The sequence below is a fragment of the Hordeum vulgare genome, chromosome 5H (genome assembly GCF_904849725.1).
Source record: "Hordeum vulgare subsp. vulgare chromosome 5H, MorexV3_pseudomolecules_assembly, whole genome shotgun sequence".
Taxonomy (NCBI): Eukaryota; Viridiplantae; Streptophyta; class Magnoliopsida; order Poales; family Poaceae; genus Hordeum; species Hordeum vulgare.
The window spans coordinates 248,077,203-248,085,096 of NC_058522.1; the positions used below are offsets into that span (position 1 = coordinate 248,077,203).

The 7,894-nt window shown below is 51.6% G+C and overlaps 1 pseudogene; it reads right to left on the minus strand.

Moving 5' to 3' along the window:
* Window positions 1-2,039: 2,039 nt before the first annotated feature.
* On the minus strand, window positions 2,040-3,507 carry LOC123396559 (annotated as a pseudogene).
* Between the last annotated feature and the right edge of the window lie 4,387 nt (window positions 3,508-7,894).

The window sequence follows — 7,894 nt, forward strand, 5'->3', positions numbered from 1 at the left end:
TCGGTGAACGGGTCGACCTTGAACCGCCGCAGCGTGTTGACCACGTGCGCGTGCCGGACGGACGGATCCTGGACTTGGACCACGAGGTGGAGGACGAGCTGCTCCAACAGGCTGTACAAGAAGATAAGCAACTGTCAGAGGTGCTCCAAGCACTGATGCAGCGGGCAATCCAACAGATGAGTTCAATCCAGGAGCACCAATGCCACCAGTTTGCTTCATGAAACAATAAGATATTTGCTTGTGCTCTGGTGATAGATATACTTGTTCGTAAGATAACCAATGTGTATTTTGACAAACTGGTGCGTACCTTATCCACTCTCAGTTACAGTCAAGCTAAATGAGTTAGAACCGAAATGAAATTGTACACAAAAGTAGAAAGCTAGTAAGCTACAACATTAAAATACACCTCAAACCATAGCAATCCTAACTCCTCACTTTGACCATCAGAGCAAGATTTTGAAAAAAATGACCATTTGGAGGTGACTCGGATGAGCCTTTATAAAAATGCAGTAGCTAAAGCATGTTTGAGAAATAGTAGTCATCGACAGATATAGGTAAGAAACAAAATTCAGGCCAAGTTTTGGACATAAGCATAAGCATGGATACTGTGTGAAATATTAGTCTTATTGGATTATAGATAATCTGATAATAAGAGTCAATTCACATGCTACTTTCTAATGCTGATAATATGTTACTACACTATGATAGCAAAAGGTTAGTTAACAATTCCTCATTGCATGCTTTGTTCTTTGAGGCCTAAAAATCCTGAGCAGATCAAGAATACTCCATCATTTCATGTACATACTAAAACTGATTTTGCACAACAAATGCTGCGTAAAGGAAAAAACATTCCGGAATAGACTCAAATTTCTTTACGCGAGGAAAAAGCCAACTTTAAGACAGCATAATCAAATCAACCATATCTTCTAGAAGAAAAGAACTTTGTATAGCTGTGGTGGTGGCTGATTAGGTAATGGTGGTGGTTGGTTGGGCAATTGCTGCTGTTGTTGACATGTAAATAAAGAATTTTGTGAATTCCCACCTCGTTGAGAAATTCCAAAGAGGAGGTGAGAAGCTCAAGCTGGGGGGGTTGTCCGGTCGACGCGGTCCTTGAACTTGGAGAGGTAGCACTCGTGGTCGTCGCCGACCGAGGCGTTCCTCATTGCATGCTTAGTTCTTTGAGGCCTAAAACTCCTGAGCAGATCAAGAATACTCCATCATTTCATGTACATCCTAAAACTGATTTTGCACAGCAAATGCTGCGTAAAGGAAAAAAACATTCCGGAATAGACTCAAATTTCTTTACGCGAGGAAAAAGCCAACTTTAAGACAGCATAATCAAATCAACCATATCTTCTAGAAGAAAAGAACCTGGTATAGCTGTGGTGGTGGCTGATTAGGTAATGGTGGTGGTTGGTTGGGCAATTGCTGCTGTTGTTGACCTGTAAACAAAGAATTTTGCGAATTCCCACCTGGTTGAGAAATTCCAAAGAGGAGGTGAGAAGCTCAAGCTGGGGGGGCGTCCGGTCGACGCGGTCCTTGAACTTGGAGAGGTAGCACTCGTGGTCGTCGCCGACCCAGGCGATGCGCTGCTGCGTAGCCAGCTTGTCCGCGTTCACCTCCTTGAGCTCCCCCTCCGGCATGGCCAGCACCGCCGTCCGCGCGCGGTCGTAGGTGGGCAGCTTCTCCAGCACAGCTTCATGTACATCTCCACGACATTGGCCACGTCAGTGCGCGGCTTGAACTTACCGAAGAAGGTGCCCTTCAGGGTCCTCTCATTCAGGAAGTTCATCGGGTGGGTCTTGAATTTAGCGTCCTTGTGTGGCACACCCACCAGCACAGCTACACCCCAGCCCTGTATACAGATCACAGAATTCAAGCTTCCATCTAGAGATAAGAGGCGATGCAAAATAATCATGCTTGAGTGGACGATTGATGTCTTAAGAAGTCATACATCATGAACACATTCAAATGCTTGTATCATAGCATTGACGTTGCTAGTGCACTCAACACTGCGGTCAACTCCACCATTTCTCATGTCAGCGAGCACCTGAAGCATCACCATGAAGTTGTATGTCATGATCATCATTAAGCATAATGAATAACTATTTTCCTCGTGTGAAGGAACACACTTGCTGAACTGGCTTGGTGTGATCTTTCGGGTTCACAAATTCCGTGCAGCCAAACTTCCTAGCTGAACATGGAGAAAATAGAAAATCTGAGGAACTTCTCAAAACAACAAAAATAACCCCATGAATAGTAAAATAAGGAGTATTTACCTTCTTGAAATCTGTTGGCGTTCAGGTCAACACCAGTGATCCTTGATGCACCTGTAATCCTTGCATCTTCTGCAGCCTAAATCATACAAATACGACGGGCAAATAGATGCAAGTCAGATGCATGTACCGGTTGCAATGGCAGAACAATCAAGGGAGGGATTAGGACACTTACCGCAAGGCCAACAACCCCTAGCCCAAATATCGCCACTGTGGAACCCTTTGGTGGTTTTGCAACATTAATTGACGCGCCAAGACCTAAAACAAAGAATGGCATCTCAGCATCATGAGATAAGCTGTAGCCATAATAAGCATACTACAACAGCAATACAAGTCAACTTACAAGTGGAAATACCACAGCTAAGTACACAGACTTTATCAAGGGGAGCCTCAGGGTTGATCTTGGCAACACAACCGACATGCATGACAGTGTACTAACTGAAGGTGGAAGTCCCTACGAAATGGTAAATCGGCTTGCCGCCAATAGAGAAGCGCGACTTGCCATCCCCGATCATCACACCTCTGTCGGTGTTGATCCTGAGCAGATCACACATGTTGCTCTCCGCAGACTTGCAATGTGGGCATTCCTTGCACTCCCCGGTGAACACAGGGAGGACGTGGTCACCAGGGGCAACATCTGTCACGCCCTCTCCAACACTCTCCACTATGCTGTGAGCATAAATAAGTTCAGGGGACGTGCAGCAGATAAATTTGACCAGAAATATCTATATAAAAGGACTTCATGTCCGAGCACCTCAGATAAATAAAGAGATGGATAGATATAGCAATTCAACTAAAGCAACATGGAACAAACCCCTGATGTATCTTCACTTGTTTGAGAATCCTAGTACCAATCTATGATATTGACTTATGTCTCCATAGTTACTCTATCAAGATTCAACGACAGTGACGCCACTACGATACAGACAACAACAACTATTCAGTAACGGCTTACACATGCAGCACAGTTCTTATGATTGCTTCCCATGTTTTCAGTTCTGTGGTCGACCTATTCTGTGTCAACAAACAATTAGCACAAGCTGAAATCTGGAAATCCTAGAGGAGAACATAAACTGAATGTATTAACAGCATGGTAAACATGTATACACAGAGCAGTAGTAGTTGATCAAGGAAGGTGGTTGAGACTTGAGAAACATACCCTCCAGCTTCATGGCCGAAGATCCGAGGGAACATGGGGGTCTGCCCCTGAGCATCACGGGGGCCGGCACCGAGCGGCACGGGGGCGGCCGCGAGCTCGCTGGGCGGGGGCGAGGGCGGGCCTGAGCGGCGCCGGGAGCGGCGGCTAGCGCGCGGGGGCGAGGGCGAGGGCGGGCGACCGAGTGGCGCCGGCAGCGGCGGCTAGCGCGCGGGGCGGGACCGGGCGGCGACGGGAACGGCGGCTAGCGCGCAGGGGCGGCGGCGGCGGCGGGAACGGCGGCGAGCGCACGGGGGTGGGGGCGGCACCGGGAGCGGTTCCAGCCTAGAGAGGGCGGTTCTAGCGTAAAGGAGGAGTTACCACTCACTACACGTGGAGAGGAGTGGAGGCAGCATTACTCCTCCGCCCCGGCCGGATCCATCCCCCACAGCCACAGATCGTCGTCGTCTCCCTCATCCTCATGGACACCCCACCCGCGGCGGCCGGCGGCGGGGAGGGCAAGGCCAAGCGCGTGCGCAAGCGGAGCAGGTACCTCGACCACCACTACCAAACCCCCACCCTCCTGAACGCCCTACACGGCGGCGGCGGCGGCCACCACACACCACCTCCACCTCCACCTCCAACAGACCTGCTCGTCGCGCTCCACCAGGCCGCGGCCTGCCCTTACGACCTCCCGGTCCCGCTCCCGGGGGGCGTCGATGCCGGCGCGCTCCTCGCCTTCTTCGCCCTCCACAGGGACTCTGCCTCTGCCTCTGCGCCCGCCACCGACCGCGGCAAGGCCAAGGATACCACTACTTCTATCGGCAGCAACAGCTCCTCCTCCTCTCCTCGCCCGAATCCATGCCGGGCCATGGCCCTCGCCCCCACCCACGGATCTGCCGCCAACGCCCATGCCATGGAACAGCCTGCTGGACCAGCAAACGCACCACCACTGCCACCGCCAGTGGGAGGAGGAGCAGCCGGACCCAAGAACAAGAAACCCACTGCCAACAGCAGCCCCAAACAAGCCCAGCATTCCGGCAAGCCGGTGGCGCTCATCCTCCACTTCGCCGCCGATCATCAGCCTCTGCCCACCAAGGAGCAGCTCCACTCCACTCCGACCCTGATGCTCACAGAACCCCCGACCCTGATGCGCGACTACGCTCCGACGGACAAGGAGGCGGCGCCGGGTCTTGGGGAGAGGGTGCATCGGGGTGGTTGCGAGGGAGGGGGTGGGGGAGAGAGATCTGGGGATGGAGACCGACGGGGAAAGTGGAGGGCGTGCAGGTCGTTTCGGATTTTTTTTTCTGCGTTTTTTTGGTTCGGGGATGGGTAAGACGAGGTGGATCGCTGGGAGAGGTCGAACCATCGCTAGTTGAACCATCACGGCGTTCGATCCTGCTTTAATAGTAGAGATAACATCAAGAATGACGGTCTTGATTTATTTGTATGATAAATGATCCATGTGCAACCTCTGCGTGGATGATGGCTTGTGCGCTTTGTTCGTTGGGCGAGCCGGCGTGGTCTCGTTTTTTTGTACTGCGAACAAATAGTAGCTCTTGAATGAACAAGCTCGAGTTCCGTCCGACGCGTGCACGAGCCATAGTGCTGATTTGACTGGACACCGAAGATTCTTGGCATTCCAACTTCAGCTCTTGTACGAACCAAAATGTCTAATAACTTATTCTTGTAGTATGATTTATCAGCCTCTGTTGGAAAAACAATGATTGGGCTTGATATTTAATCCGTATGCACTGTCGCCTTGTGTATGGTAGCAAGCGTCGCGTTTGGTTATTCGTGTAGATTAGTCGATCAGACCCATGCATCAGTTAGTGTACACCTATCATCCATCCAGCTGCTTGCGTGCCACAAATTGTTGCATGCGATCACCACCATGTGTCTCCAGGCCGCCGAGATGTGAAGCAATGCTCAGTTTGAACGTGGATTTTTTTTTGGCTCACCCGTGCTCCCCAAGCTCTGTCTGACACAGAATAGTTTGATCGTTTGTTCATATCAGGTGAACCATCACCACCATGCAGCATCAAATTATCTTCAGAAGTTCGCACGACCTGGTTTCCCACCATGAGGATTGTATTTGTTCATCACAATGATCTTCGGTAGGGTAGTCAACAGCTAAGTTCTGTGGACCAGCTAGCATAAAATTAGAATTACTTTCTTTAGTTAGTCTGTCCTGACCAGATGTTCACGCTGCAGTAGGTGACTGCATCAATTGTTCTTTCATACCTAAAAAAAAAAAAAAAAAAAATTGTTCTTTCATGGACCCTTCTCCATCCTCATCAGACTGTGCAAATTCTGAGATGATACCATTATCCACTGGCAGGATCACGAAACTGCTGGAACACCTGCACGAGGCCGTCCAGGACGAGGAGCGCGTCATCCGTCATCCTCGCCTAGATCCGGTGGCTGGGGTGCTTAGGAGCGTTTCACCGGTGGGAGGAGAGGTGGAGCCGGCCTAGCGCTGGCGCGCGTGAGGATGGGAGAGTCGAAGCAGGACACAACGGCGGTGGCGTTGGAGGCGGAGCGGCGGCCACATGGTGCAGCAGTGGGAGCAACGGCGAGGAGCACTGCGATGCAACGAGGCGAGGTGGAGCAGATCCAGCTCGGATGCGAGGCAAGACGAGTCCGACTCTATAGTGGTGCGTGACCAGGTCGGATGTGAGCGCGGCGGGTCGATATTGGCTCGGACGGGGAGAGGCGGGCGATAGAGGCCATCGAGGCGTTCGGCACCCAGGGGCGCGGATGCGGGCAAGGCCGTGGCTTCAGCGGGGGCTCCAAGGCAAGGCGGCTGTGGTGAAGCGAGGCGAGGCGCGGCGCGACGAGACCAAGCCCGTGTCGATGTCTACCTCCAAAAAATCATGCCCTCCTTTTTTTTCTCAACTGCAGCAACTCGCCTTGTGGGCAGGCCGTGCCCTTGGGTTTTGCAATTCCTTGTATTGATCTAGCATCATCTCGGTGATGTGCAATAATGTTAGAGAAATTGATCTAGCTTGGGGTAGCCGGATCATAAGCGACGGCGCCGGCTCTCTTCCTCTTTTTCTTATCCGACTTACACCTATTGTAAAACAGAATGGTTGATGCAAAAATTCAACCAATGGTTCTGTTAAATACTACACATTTTTAGAAGAATAACAGTGGAAAAATTATATTTTTACACTGATTAAATCTTTTAATAAAAATCATTTAGGCTCAGTGTTTAAATCAAAAATAAAAAAGATTATAGACCCTGGCCTGGCTTGGCCTGGGACAGGGCCGGCCCAATGGCCAGCCAACCCGCCTACCCAGGCGCGCGCGCCGTCAGGTTTGAACCTGATGCGCGGGCCCCTGTTTTTAGTGGCTGCGGGCAGAAAGGGAGAGAGAGATGGGCCACCAACATGTGGGGCACACCTGTCGGTGTCGTCTCCTACCTCTGGCCAGAGAGGAGGAGGAGCACGCCGGCGTGGCTAGCGACGTCCTCGGGCCCTAACGATGACGGGAATGGGTCCGGCTCATCGTCGCCTACCTGATGATGGTTGAGATGACGACGGAGGGGCTCAGGTTCACCGACGATGAGGTAAGAGAGGGGAAAACTTCCTGAGGTCACGGGGAGTGGTTTGGTGGGCAGAGGAACCCGGGAGCCGACGTGTAGCCAGAGATTGACTGGAGCTCCGAGGCGGAGGGGCCTCGGTCGATCTCGACTACCGGAGCTCTGCTTGCTCAAAGAGGAGGCTAGGAAGGTGATTGAGGTTGCTGCGATGAGGAATGAGGGGTGCTGGAGCGATGAGAGAGGCTATATATAGGCCCACGACGGTGAGCCGAATCGGGAGCATCGGTGATTCATCGTGGCACGCATGGGGGTGCAGAGAGAAGCTAGGGTCGAAACCACGGTCTCAATACGTGGTTTTGGACCTCCAGAACTCAATGCAAGAGAGAGGGAGAGGGAAGAGGCAAGCTACCGTGTGTTAGGGCATATTTTATGCCTAAGTAATTTTGGTGATTGATGATAGTACCGCAAAGGACTAATCGTGTGTGTTGAGATTTCAGAGAACACATGTCAACGGCATAAGATGACTCGCCCCTCCTTCGATGGAACAGAAGCACGGTGTACTCTACGATTCTCTTTCTTTGAGTCATAGGAACGCCGTACTATTAAGAGGGGACCCGTAGTGGAAAGGTTTCGGTGGAATCAATTTTGCACGCACACACTTTATCTCATTTCCCTTTCCCTGCAACTTTGGAGTGGCTACCGCCTATGGTTTATCTCCTCTAAGCAAAAAGGTCTCCCAGCGGTAGTACCGCTGTCCCTAGCGGTAGTACCACTAGGCCTAGCGGTAGTACCGCTGGAGCTGGCGGTACTACCGCTAGCCCTAGCGGTAGTACCGCTGGAGTGCCAGTGCTAGTACCGCTGGAGTGCTAGCGGTAGTACCGCTGCAGCTAGCGGTAGTACTACTAGGCTCGGGCTGTGAGTGGGAAAACGGTTGGACTT